Below are 14,863 nucleotides of genomic sequence, written 5' to 3'. Positions count from 1 at the left end.
AAAAAGAAAAACCTTACACTTTGAACTCCGCGAAACAAAACACTTCCTGCATCGAAAAACTTTCAAGTGATAATGAGACCATCTATTTACAAGTATTTATAATGAGACGAAGCCAAGGAAAAGAGAAAGAAGAGTGGATACAATGACTACAGGAAACTAAGTGGAAAAGGGCAAAGCTAAAAAAAATTAATGGATATAAGCTTCACTAAATAAGAAAAATATAATAACTGAAATAGAGTAGAGATAAAAGTAGACAAAGATTTAAACGATAAAGTAGTGGATGTTAAGAGAGTAGATGATTTGCTCCTATTAATTAAATTTTCGTTACAGGAGGAGATAATTAATGCTTGTGTGCCACAGGTTAAGACTAGAGGATAGAATTAAAAGACAAGTACGGGAGGACATAGATGGGATAGTCGAGGGAATACCAAATGTAGAGGACATTTTTGAGAGGGGACTTAAATGATCATGTAGTGACGATGAGCAAAACCGAAAAAGTAGGCATGAGTATCTTCTATGGAAGAGACAAATTCTTCCTAATCTCGCTCATATTTAGAGGACGAAAAACCTCAAAGGGATTCCATGAAGAACAACAAAAGCTAGAAATATTTCAAATAGTTTTTTTAGTTGCTTTGGGGCTATTTCAAATATTATTTTTACTTTTTCATTGTTAGAAACTTTCTAGATATTTTAATTAAAGTTAGGGGGGAGTTTAATTTCAAGGTATACTTAAGTTAGGACCCTTTGGCCAAAAGTTTAATTGTATGGACAAATATTGTCCACAACATTAAATAGAGAACATTAAGTGGGGCGCGGATGGCTGGATAGAGATCACACACTTTTCTTAGATAAAAACAACTTCAATTGAAGAAGGAAAAGAAGCCTAAAGCTTGAGCCCTAGGTGGGGTGAAAACCTAAGGGTTTTCTCAAAATTGCAAACATTTGGCTGAGATTTCTTGCTGATTTTCATTGTTTACTCAAGTTCTCTGCATCAATTTGGTATCAGAGCCCAACATTTTGTACAGATATTATTGTACAAGTGTTCGGGTGGTGTTGTAGCACTGTATGAGCGAAATTGTAGCAATGATTTTCATACCCTTGATCAACAACAAAGGTTAGATTTTCTTAAATAACGAAGCCAAGAAGTTACAATCGGGTCTAGGCTTTGCTGATTTTAGCCCCAGTTTTGTCCAATCAACCTAAATCTAGCTGACTTTAGTAGGTTTTTGTTGATCATCTGCCTAGGGGTTGTGATATCAGCAAACTCATGGTATCAAGAAGGCGCCGTGGGAGGGAAGTATCGTAGACCTGCTCAATGATCCTAGAGATGAGAGAATTGAGGAACTTGAAAGGCACATTCAGCAACAGATGGAGCAATTCGTGAGCCTGAATAATGGGCAAGACAATGATCCATCAGCTCAAGAGGGTCTCGAATAAAACCCTTTTAACGTCGCGCTCCAAGTGTGGATTCAAGTGATATGGATACTGACTGGAGACTTAGATGTGGGGTGCACTGCTCTAGGGATGTCGATTTGAAAGTGGATATAACCGATTTTGATGCCAAGCCTCGAACCCCAGGATTTTATAGATTGGTTAAATATAGTACAAGGGGTTTTTAATTATAAACAGGTGCCTCAAAATAAAAAGGTAAAAATTATTGCTATGAAATTGAAAAGGGGGGAAGGAATCAAGCTTGGGTCAAGACTGTAGAGGCTGCATTTTCATAGCACAACATCTCAAGTTCCATTCGTATAACCTTGTCAAAAAAGAAAATTGGTATAAGGGGTGCCTCGACAAGGGGGGAACAACTTAAGGCTAGAAGAGAGAAAATGGGGAAGCCCAAACTTAATAGATGGGAAAAGCTGAAAAAGAAATTGAAAGAAAAATAACAACCTGGAAATTATATGCAGACCCTCTATCATAAGATGAATAATCTTCGTCAAGGAGAAAAGAGTGATGTGGAGTATAACGATGAATTTTATGAGTTGCTAGTTCGTAGTGACGTGGTTGAAAGAGAATAACAGTCCCTAGCTCACAATGCTGGTGGGATGAGAACATCTATACAAGATGCGGTGGTTTTACAACTGTATTGGAACTTAGATGAGGCTTACAACCTCCGAGTTAAGGTTAAAAGTTAGCAGAGGTGTCCATCAAATTGGGCTGCTTGCCAGGATAGCTCATGTGCCCGTAGAAGTGAATGGAAGGGAAAAGTTCGAAATTTAGTGGTTGGACAGCCCTCAAGATATGCTGGTCCATCCAAATAGCGTGAAACCACGGGTGTTGGGGCCAGTCCTAGTCACCCAAATCTCTTAAACATAAGCGTCATAAAGTGCTTTAAGTGTTCAAGGTTTGGCCGTGTCTCTTCTCAATGCCCAAATAGAAATTTTATGCTTGTTCTCCTCGGAGCAACACATGCCTTTTGATATCCAAAATGTGCCGTTTCAAAGCCTCTCCCTGAACTCTGCTGAAAACCTTGAGTGACCGTTCACCATCGAAGAAATTAAGGGTGATGTCTTTGACCTTCCAAGAGACAAAGCCCTGGGCCCTTATGGGTTCCCTCTAGCCTTCTTTCAAGAGTTTCGGGATTTAGTTAAGCTAGACATTATGGCTTGGCTACGTCAATTTTATCTGAATGGCTATGTCAGTAATGCCATTAACTCCTCCATCTCGCTTATACCCAAAAAGGCCATCATTCTGTCCCTCCAAGACATTTGTCGTATCAGTCTTTTGTCGGGACTATACAAAATCTTGGCAAAAGTTCTAGCTAATATATTACGTTTGGTTCTTAACGAGGTTGTGGGAGGCCCTCATACAGCTTTCATTAAAGATAGATTTATCATGGATGGAATTCTGCCGGCTCAAGAAACAATCCACTCGACCCAATCTTCAGGATCCAAAGGACAACTCCTCAAACTTGATTTTGAAAAAGCCTATGACAGGTGGAGTGGGATTTTCTCGACAGTGTTATCGTGAGGATGGGCTTTGGACCTATTTGGCGTAAATCGATCTTTGGGTGCCTCTCCACTGCCCATTTCTCTGTTTTAGTTAATGGCAAAGCTACTGGGCACTTTCAGGCATCTAGAGGCCTATGTCAAGGTGACACTCTCTCGCCCTTCCTCTTCACCTTAGTGGCAGAAGCCTTTAGCAAAATGCTACAAGGTATTGTGGATTGTGGTCTTATCCAGGGTCTTCCAGCATGGCTAGATGGAATTATAATCAGTCATTTGCAGTATGCTGACGACACGTTGATCCTACTAAAGGGTTATGAGGATAATATCCATAACATTTAGATGTTCTTAAAGCTCTACAAACTTATCTCAAGAGCTATAATTAATATGAACAAGTCCAAATTAAGCAGCATTAACTGCCACCAGTTTGCGCTGGCAACTTGGTTGTCGTGAATAGGTTGTGAAGTCGAATCTTTCCCAACTAAATATTTCAGCTTGCCTCTTATTAACGGCAATTCTCCCGGATCCCCTCATTCAGAGAGCACAAGTCAAACTTTATGAGTGGAAAGCGAGATTTTGTCCTTCACGAGAAGGTCAATTCTCATCAAAGCAACTCTTTCTAACCAACCTATCGATTATCTGTCTCTCTTTCAAGCTCCTTCCTCGTTGATCCACAAAGTGGAATCTTTAATGAGGAACTTCTTGTGGAGTGGCTCTCAACTTAAAAAGAAATTCCACCTTGTCAAGTGGATCCCGGTGTGCCACCCCAAGAAAGGAGGTCTTGGCATCCGAAGACTAAGAATTGTAAACGAGTCCCTACAGACAAAATGATGGTGGGGACTATTGACCTATAGATACCAATTGTGGGCCAGAGTTATTTTTGGCAAATATGGCAAGGACCCTAATGGCTTCATTGCTAAGAAATGCTCTAGACCGCCCTCCTCTCTCTGGTTTGGAGGAGGGTTCAAGGAGTCAGGCCTATATTCCTGGTTTATTCTTTAATTCTTTTGGCGGACGATATCCAATTAAAAAGGCTAAGAGAACATCCTCTAAAAAGTATGTATCCGGAATTGTTTAACCGATCAACCCAAAAGCATGAATAATGTGGTCTCTTGTTCAGGAGGCCAATTGGTATGGAACTTAAACCTTAACATCAGAAGGGTGGATGCAGTAGTGGCAGAGCAATTCCAATCTCTAATGGCCTCGCTTTATTCGTTTTGCTTCCATCTTAGGAAGCCGAACAGAATCATTTGGAGCCTGGAACCTAGAGGAGTCTTCTCAATACGATCTCTCTACCGAATTCTCAGTACGCTCTACCGAATTCTCAGTAATGACCGCAACATCGAAGAAAACCCATATGTAGCTAAATTTTGGAATTGTAAAGTCCCACATAGAGTTAAGACTTTCTTATGGCTTAGAAGCCAGGGGAGACTTCTCACTGTTGACAGACCATGGAAAAGGGGGATGATCCTTACTAATGTCTGTCTGATGTGCAAAAATAATGAGGAATCGATTGATCACCTTTTCATCCACTGCCCCTTCGTCTCTGCACTTTAGGACTGGATACTGTTCGTTGCTAATTAGAGTTCCCCCATGCATTATAATATTCACTCTCTGTTGCAGTAGGTATGGGCCTCCCCCTACCCGTCTTTGGGCTCCAACATTTGGCGGATCTCTTTTGCAGCCCTACACTGGATTCTCCGAAAGGAACGTAATCTTAGAACCTTTGAAAGCCAGAGCCATGACCTCCCTACTTTTCTCGTGACAATACCGCGGTCCATTTTGTCTTGGACCTACAGCTCTCTACCCCTTAAAGCAAATCCTAAGGAATTCTCCTTTGCCCGCTTCAAAAACCTTCTGACCTTCAAGCCTAGACGTGCCCCCTTGCGATTTGTGCGGAAGGCCCCACTAGAAGGTAGAGTTAAACTTAATTTTGATGGAAGTGTGAAAGGACAAGTGGGCAGGGTATGGGGGTATTCTACGAGATCACCGTGGGGCTGTGATATGGACCGTCTCAAGCAGAATTCACACCTGCGAGATCAATGAGGTGGAATTATGGGCATTGAAGATGGGAGTTCTTAACTTGAATCTCTCGTACCCAAGGGTGCACATCAAAGGAGACTCGACTAACCTCATCAGTTGGTGTTTGGCCCCTGATTCTACCCCTTGGCATCTTAACACCCTCATGGATGAAATTTTAATCCACCTAAGGGACATCCAAGTTTCTTTCTCGCATGTCCCTCGAGGGTTCAATTCGGATGCTAACCGTTTGGCTAACTCGGCTACCACCTAAATTGTGGTCACCTTTTATTCGTTTTCCTTAACCCCTCGTTCCCTTTCAGTCCCGTGTGGACTGTCTTTGCTTTCTCTCCTTTTCCTCTTTTCTTCCCCTTTTTTCCTTTTTTGTCTTCTCTTTATTTATTGCACCTTTCATTACCTTAATGAAGCTCACTCTTACTCAAAAATATTGCAGCCATGTTGGTGCCTAAAAAAGATGGGACTTGGCACATGTGTGTGGCGAGCATCGTCATTAGCAAGATCACGATCAAGTACCGATTCTCAATCCCGCATCTTAATGACATGTAAGATATGCTCGTTGGTGTTACTGTGTTTTCAACTGCATCAGTAATGCTACTCTTGATTTTGCCATGGATTACGATTTAGCTATAGGAAACACTACTTTAACAAGCTAGATGAAATTTTACTAACTTATAGAAGTGGATCATAAAAAGCCAGATAGACCTTTTTTATAATTAACAAGGCAGAACACAAAGACTGTACGGTTATCCCAGAAAAGAGTTTGACCACCCAACGTAGGATCACGATTAAGGATGTTTGCAAAAAGAGATAGAAGAGGAGTAAAATTAATAGGTGTCCAAAAACTAGGTGGCGGAATTTAAAATCGAGAAAATAGATTTATGTAGGAATCAATTGATAAAAGAATAAAATGGAATTCCGAAGGTAAAGTTAATGCAATGCAGAATGATATGGTACGTTGTCTTAAGAAAGTGGCAAAATAGGTTTTCAAAAAATCCAGAGGGAAAAGACATCCAAATAAGGAAACTTGGGGGTGAAGTGATGTACATCAAAAAGCAATTAGCAAAAAACCGACAATGTCACAAAGCATGGCAATGGAATAGAAATGATCAAAACTTTGAAAACTGTAAAAAAACCAAGAAGAATACTAAGAAAACATTAAGTATAAGCATAAGGCAGATCTATACAATAAATTGGTGACATGAGAAAAAAAATGTCTTCAAACTAGCAAATACGAGAAAGTGGAAGAATAGGGATTTAGATCATGTTAAATGCAGTAAGAGTGAGAAACAGAGGATCTCAATAAAGGATAAAGAGGTCAATGAAATGCAGATAATTGATTTTCAAAAATTATTAAATTACAACAACTTTTGGGGCACAACGTTAAGAGAAACTTGACATAAATGTGCAAGAGATCACATATATATACATACGATCAAGATATCTACAATAAAAGAAGCTTTGATAATGATGATGATAGAGATAGAAATGCCTTTAGGACCAAATGCTATACCAATAGAGGCTTCGAAGTGAATAGGAGAATTTGGCATATTCTAGTTGACCAAGTTGTTTAACAAGATTTTGAGAACAAAGAAAATGCCAGACAAATGAAGAAAAATTGTGGTACCTATTTATAATAATAAATGAGACATACATAGTTGTACGAACTATCAACGAGCCAACTTATGAGCCACACTATAAAGCTGTGAGAATAATTGAGCAACATCTACAACATGAATCGAGTATATGAGAAAATCAGTTCGATTTTATGCTAGGGAGGTCAACAATTGAGATTATTTTCCGACTTAAGCAATTGATTGAGAAGTTTAGGGGGAAGAGAAAAGACATCAAAACGATCTTTGACTTTAACGACTTAAAGAATGTATATGATAAAGTACCTAGATAGTTAATTTGTTTAGTGTTGGAAAAGAAAATAGTCTTTAGATGACTGACATGGTGAGAGATTTATACGATGGAGTACTAACTAGTGTGAGATCAACCAGTGAAGAGATAAGTCAGTTTTCAGAGACAATAGGCTTACATCAGAGATCAGCATTGAGCACATTTCTCTTTGCTTTGGTTATGGACGAGTTAACTAGGCATCAAAAGGATGAGGTACCGTAATATATGTTGTTTGCGGATGACATAGCTTTGATTGATGAGACATGAAACAATGTCAACACAAAATGCAGAACTTCTGAGGGATTTTGTAAAATCAAAAAATATTAAAATAAGTTAGTTTAAAATAAGATTATATGGAATGCAAGTTTAGTAATACAAAGAGTAGAAACTAGGACTTAGATGAAATTGATGGCCAAGAAGCACCGAAACAAGATTATTTTCAATATCTCAGCTGATATCCATGAGAATGGAGAAATTGAAGAAGAAGTCGCTCAAAGAATTAGAACTAGGTCGACAAAGTGGAGATGTGCTTTTGGAGTCTTATGTAACCCTGACATACCAATGAAACTGAAGGAGGAGTTCTACAAGACAGTTATAAGACCAGCCATGCTTTCTAAGATAAATGTTGTGCGGTTAAGAAAAAAATATATTCGTAGAATGAGTGTAGCTAAATAAGGATGTTGAGATGGATAAAAAGAAAAGACATAATTTGAAATAAACATCATAGAGAATTTAGGGTAGCTCCAATAAACAATAAGATGAAAGAAAGTACACTTAGATGGTCTAACCATGCACATTGTCGGCCCAGAACAACAATGGTTAGTAGGGGTGATTTGATTCAAATGTCTAAAAAGGCGAGTGGAAGGCCCAAAATGACATGGATATGGTCATTGATGATCTGACTAAGGCTATGGAACTTGATAAAGCAAAATGGTATAACATGATTCGTGTAGCCAACCCCAAATAGTTGGAATAAGGTAAAGATGATGATGATGACGACGATTGATCCACCACATCCGCACCATTTTTTGAGCTTTAATATTCATAATTAGAGATAGAAATAGATTTTAATAGTGTTTCCCCACAATAGACTTGCATTTTTATATGGGGTGTGAGGTGAGGCAATACTTTGTAATATATAGCCTCATCCTTACGCCAACAGCACCCAAAAAAATAAGAATTTTGACCCTTCTAGACATGGTATGAAAAGATAAATCATGAGCTTGATGTATAAGCAAGAAATTTGTCTAAGGTGGCACCATTAAAGTGGTTTATTTCTGTCAAGATCAGAACCAGTATGACCACCATGCAGAGGAGCCAGACTTAGTGACAGATGCACATTGGGATTTTAGGAAAAATTTCACCATTTCAATAGATAAATGCATAAGGATGAAAATTCATTGGGCCACCTAGCCTACAAAACAATTGTAGGCAGATGGCACAGATTGAATGATTAGACGGCTATTGTTCAAAAACACAAGCAGAAGCATTTTGTTTTTTACTTTTTTTCAAGCATATCTTTTTGTTGTTGTTCCTAAGTGAGGTACACCTCTCCCCAAAATTTAAGGCCAAAAGGAATTATAAAAAAAAAAAATGTAAAAGATAAAACATAACACAGACATGTCAGTTGTCTAGTGCTCGGAGATTGACTCTAAGCCATCTAGCCTATATGAATAGGATGATGGCTTACAAAAAAAAAACCAAATTCAACATTTCTCCATATAAAAAATGCAGTCGGCAAATTTGACCCTTTACGGAATATGTAAAAAGCACTAAAGCTGGTTAGCGCATTCTCATCCTATGATGGTGCTCGAGTGGCTTAAACTTTTGTGTTAGTTAAAAAGGAAAACAATAGGCAAAAAGGAAGACATAACCTATTAGAAAAAAAATTACAAGAACCAAAATGAATTGATAATCCAAAATTAATGGATTATCCTCGATAAATAATTAACAAAATTATAGATATATAGGTTTTTAAAATTAACAAGACTAAGACACAATATGGAATGCAAGTTTAGTAATAATAGGAGTAGAAACGAGGAAATAGTTAATATTGATGGTCAAGAAATACCTAAAATAGATGGTTTCCAATATCTAGGGAGAATGGAGAGATTCAGGAAGATGTCGCACATAAAATTAGATTTGGGTGAGTGAAGTGGAGATGAGCATCAAGGATTTTTATGTGATTGCATATAACATGAGATTGAAGGGATGGTTACCTAGGACGACTGTAAGACAAGTCATGCTCTATAAGACGGAATGTTGGGAAATCAAGAAACAATATTTCCATAAGATGAGCATAGCTGAGATGAGGATGTTGAGACGGATGTGTGGCAAGACAAGAAATAATAGAATTTAAAAAAAACACATACAAGAGAACTTAGGTGTGGCTTCAATAGGCAATAAGATGAGGGAAAGTAGGCATAGATTGGCTAACCATGTACAATATAGAACTGTACAGCACCGTTAGGAGATTCGATTTCGTTCAAGTTGAACGCTCTAAAAGGGCAAGAGGAATGCCCAAAAGGGCATGGATAACAGTAGTGATAAAAGATATGGTGACTTTTGGTCTTACTGAGTATACGACCCTCGATAGAAAAATAGAAAAAAATGGAGGAACGAGATTTATGTAGCCGACCTCAAATAATTGGGATAAGGCTTGGATGATGACAATGAAAGACATATAGAGCCAAATAATGATAATAAGCCTTTTAAAAAGCATAATAACCACAAGAAAAATACAATACAGAGGTTCGCTTAATAAAAAATCAAAATCCAAAAACTGCTAAAAATAATTACTAGGAAATTATATAGGCTTTCTCAAAATTAAAATTACAAAAATTAAAAAAAGGTTACAAACACATAAATATTGTATTACTTGCCATACGAAATATATGTATTATTTCAAAATACATAACGATAGGATAATAGGAACACATAATCCAATGAACAAAACTCAAAAGTTAAAAGCACAAAAAAGTTGCACAGAAAATTTGAAATAGCATAGCATGGCTTATCTTTTGACTCATGGCTTTTGGGCATTGGGAGAACAAGAGGCTTGAGAAATGAGTGGTGTTTGTCAAAGACAGAGTTTAAAAATAGAGAGTGAACAGGCACTAGATAATGTTCATCTAAGAACTGAACAAATGCAAAAAATTTATTTAGGCCGCCACATGCCCACTCTATTCAACCTTGCAAAAGTAAGAAAAAATGTTCATCCAAGACCTGCAAAAATGAACACTTTTTCCAGGGCCTGAAAAAATGATTAGTGGAACAAAAAATTTGAAAAACAAAATCTGATAAAATGGCTCAATTCCTCCACATTTCAAGCATAGCTAAATATGTGGTGTAACATCCTACGAAGCAATGTATCTTAAACACATCTTAGGCCACATACTCAGCCCTGGCCCAGTTTAAGTAACCCGTCCGAGTTCTAGCAGGCTCGGCCAAGTCCTGCACAAGTCCATTTGACGTCCAAAAACCCATAAATCAAATGTAAATAAATAGTTAAAAATAACTAAAAGCAGCAAAAACTAAAAGAAGTAACAGAAATCAGAAAATGGATCAATCGAAGTTTTTATTTATCTTTGAAATACTTCTGATAAATCAAAAAAGAAAAGGAAAATTTCACAAACTATTACAGAAAACATATAGAAACATATTTCTGAATTTTATATTATTGGTTTTAGAAAGCTTACTAAATAAAGGTTGCATTGGGCAGCAACACTCACCCCGGCAGGGTGACAAAGCCGAGTTACTTAGCTGAGTCCGAGAGCCGACTCTGAGTGGACTACCAAGTCCAATTGGACTTGGCCGAGTCCCCGAACACTGCTCAAAACAATAATATATGTGCTGCTATTACGCACCAGAAGCACAATTTACTTCCATCAGGTTATTTCTAGCAAACAAAATACTAACATCCATAATTTTTCTGAGATAAAACAGGCACTAAAGTTTCTATGCACATAAGTCTGATCTTTAAGCACCAGCCTTTGAATTGCGAGCAAATAAAGTTACTAAATTCCCATTAAAGCTTCATTTTCTCAAAAAAAAAAAAAAAACCGTGGTAAACCACTCTAGTTCATTGAACAGAAATCAGATGGATGAAGATCACAACAATTCATTTATAATACTGAGACAAAACATAGTACCTAGAAAACCACAAACAAGTGACTAGTAGTAGCGACGAGTAGATTTACAGAGATCACTTGCTTTGAGGAGTGAAAACAAAGTGCACGGATCTTCATAAGGCTCCAAATACAGATACTAATGGATTTACAGGTTTTTAAACCACGAGGGTTACGCTTAAAACTGAAATTTGGAGGGGGAAACCCGTCTGTTACAGAAACCTTCAAGGAAACAAAAAACAATTGTACCAAGACTCTATTGAAGAAATGACACACTTATAGCTATCCAATTTTTCGGAAGGAAATAGATAAATGAGCATACCTCACTCTTTGATAAAAGGATTTGTGCATTGCTGAGCTTTCATGTGATGAAACCGACTCCTTCCGATGGGCTTGAAATTAAAATGCCCGTTTTCGTATCATACATCTCAAGATATCCATGAACTCCATGGATTCTCTCTGTAATCAACAGATAACACCTACAACGAAGATACACATGGAGACTCATGGGCTTCACAAGATAGAGAATGAGTGAGAGGGGGAAAGAGAGATAAAGGCACACAGACAGAGAGAAAACAAACAGAGCAGATGTCCCTGGAAATTGATGAATGTCTCTCTCCCTCTCTCTCAACAGAGAACATCGACAGGGCATGGAAGTCCATGAACTCTTTTTCTCTCGAAACAGACAGAGAAAGCCAATAGCTGAAACAAATCCATGGATTCTCTCTCTAAATCAGAAGAGAATACCAAAAAATACGCCCGAAATAAATAGCGCACCATCCGCGAACCGCCATGGAACTTCAAACCCTAAAACACAAAGCATTTAGCCAAGCTTTTTTGACGATCATTTTAGGGGAAAAATATCAATCCAAACATCCAAAACCATTAGACCCTCAATCCAAATCTCCAATAACATAGCCCTCTCTCTCTAAATAACTCAAAAAAACTCAGATTCTCTCTCTACAATGGCGATTAATACCATTAATCTCATAAAAATTTCCCTAGTTCCATATGTTTTGTAACCATTTTATATGAATTCAAAAGTTTACTGGCGTCTTCCCGCTCAAAAAGCTTTTACCGCCATTACCGCCCTTTGTTTGCCCATACGTTCTCTGCAATTTAGCCTTATAAATTAGAAGTTTAATCTGAACCGTTGATTTGAGAAAATCTATATATTTTACAAAGTCGGTGATTTAAATCGAACTGTTAATTTGAGGAAACATGCGGCTTTCAGAATTCGACTCGTGGCGACTCAAATGAAAAAGTACAAAAGCAAAGATATATTGGTACACAATTTGTGTACATTGTATACACACAAAAATCTATGGTGTACCACGTAGTTGACGAAAGGAACGGAAAAAAATAAATTTATCAAAATATATATTTTTTGGATAAATTATTTAATATTTCAGTCATTTTTTATTGTTTAAACTTTAAACGTACGATCATGTCATTTTCTCGGTATGTTAAATTTAAATCCAATAAATATTAAATAAAGTATTAAATTAATCATCTCTCATGAATAATTTCATAAATTTCTCAAATAATAATAAGACAAATAGTGGGTTTAATCGGTACATGTCTCATGATATATACTATGCTTCCGCGAGAGCATGAAATATTTTGGTGTGTTTTATAGAATATGCATATTTGACATGAAGTGTGTATACTATGTTGCCTTATGAGCATATTTTATTTCTACTCCTTCGGTTAGAAAACCTACTTAGAAGAGTTTTTTCAATCCGAAAATTTAGGAACTACTTAATAATTATTAAATGAGTATTCTATAAATAAGTAAAATTAAAGTTTTCTATCATTTAGAAATCTCCAACTAAAAATTAGATGGTCTTTATTCAATTTCGAAACATTATTTTTTTCAAGAGCATAAAGAGTATAACTAGGGAACACTTTTTTGAGATTCATCTATGGGTTGAAAAAGTTATAACCCCCAAATTTTAAGATCCTTAAATGAATTTTAGGTAGGGTTTAACGCAATGGAGTAAATGGACATTATGTTCCCACTGGAATATCTTTTGGCTTTGACATGAACTAAAAACATCTTATCTTTTTTTAATAGGTATAGTATGTGGGACGTTATTCATTTTCCATGTAAATGAGTCACTCAACCTTGGCTGTCCCATTTGAAATTTGATATATACTTTTGGGTACGTCATAAAGTCCAAAATAACATTGTGAGACTAGCCCACTTGTTGGTGGCATGACTATGGCCTCTCTATAGCAAAAACAAATAACAATATCATAATTTTTTTCCTAATGTAAACCAAATAATAAATAAATAAACTTCTAGAAATAACCGTCTTATCCCCTTTCTTTATTCTTTGTAGGTTATAATCAGTAAATGATATAGAAATCGATGTTTTGAAAATAGATTTGAATTATAATCACTCGGATCGATAAAAAAATCGATTTTTATGTTGGTTGAAATCATGAATTTGGTTGATTCCCACAAAATAGTTCACTTAGATTCCCTTATTTATATATTTTAAAATTAATTTTTATTTTAAAATTTTCACCTGATACAATGGTTTGGTTTGTTGGTTGTAATATTAAAACACCAACGGGAACTATTAATATCACAATATCACGCACTGGGAAATTCTTTTTATATGTCAGTGGCACATATCTACATTTGTGGGATAAAACATTCATATTTAATGATAGATGGTAAGTGGTGGTCCCTTTGAAAATGGATAAAAATCAATGGGCTATAAATTTTATTAAAAAAAGCATCATTATTAATTTTGAAAACTACCTTTTTATATACGGTGCCGTTTGTAAAACAATACAAAGTAAAGCGTACCCTCAAACAGTGTCGGTAAATGCGATTTCAATATTGAAAATATTTGTGATAGCCTGAAAATATATATTTATCTTTAATTATAAAATTTAAAACTTAAAAAATAATGTAGATTGAACAGATCTATGAAACTTGAAAATCTTAAAAATTTATGGTCTAAAAAATGTATTACTAGATGCACTATTTAAAAAACTTAAAATCGATTGTTTTTCTCTTGTCCAATGCATTTTGATATCGAGATGATGAATTTGAAGATATTTGGATATTAAAACAATTTATTTTAATAAAATTTGTGGGATGAACTCTAATTTGATTGTTTAGAGCCTCGGCTACGACTCATAGCAAATCGTGTCCTATGATTTTGTGGTTTTTAAAACTTTGTGCACTATACACGTGCGCGTGTGGCCGGCATGTGTACCGTTTCTAAAAGTTATTGTGTGAAATGATAGTCCTACGTATGGTACAGGAGGCATGTGGATTATAATAATCTGAAAGGACTCGTGGCGTTATAGGCTTTACGATCCTAAATTAAATTTGCAGTAAATGAAGATTTTTCTTGTGGCATTAATTTAGAGCGGCTGCGTCAGTACCAAACTTAAAAAGGACTCCTCATTGTTAACGAACTGTTTGTTTTATTTTTTTGGATCGACTAAAAATAGACTATTTACTTTAGGGCAATGTTTCTATGCTTCGTTTCCCTACAGTTTTATCCTCCCCTTATCATCTAGCCGTTCAATTTTGATATCATTTAATCTTAGATCCATCGTCTCAAAGTATTTTATTTTTAGTTTTTTTATACAAATTATATGAATATAAAATTTAGTAAGTGTCATCTTCTCATTGGGGAGTACCTATTAAAAATATAAAAAATAAATTTTCGATAAAATATAATTACCAAAATATCTCTTGAAACTTTCAAAAGTATTTTGGTAATTTTATATTGTTGAAAATATTCTTTTTTTATATATTTTTTGCTATAGAGGAATGGACGTCCAAAGTTTGGTAATAAAATAGTTTATAGAAAAAAAATT

The 14,863-nt window shown here is 36.1% G+C and overlaps 1 long non-coding RNA gene across 1 annotated transcript in view; it reads right to left on the bottom strand.

The window, feature by feature from the left end:
* Positions 1-12,356, bottom strand: part of LOC110007862 (uncharacterized) — a 34,574-nt gene extending 22,218 nt beyond the window's left edge. Inside the window, exon 1 of the long non-coding RNA XR_002282144.2 lies at positions 11,337-12,356. This is a non-coding gene — a long non-coding RNA (uncharacterized LOC110007862). The remainder of the gene's footprint in view (positions 1-11,336) is intronic.
* Between the last annotated feature and the right edge of the window lie 2,507 nt (positions 12,357-14,863).

Source organism: Amborella trichopoda, chromosome 11, assembly GCF_054954075.1.
Source record: "Amborella trichopoda isolate Santa Cruz 75 chromosome 11, AtrichopodaSantaCruz75HAP2 v2.0, whole genome shotgun sequence".
Lineage (NCBI taxonomy): Eukaryota > Viridiplantae > Streptophyta > Magnoliopsida > Amborellales > Amborellaceae > Amborella > Amborella trichopoda.
Note: the sequence above shows the minus strand (reverse complement) of the source record. Positions and strands in the feature narration are given on the sequence as shown.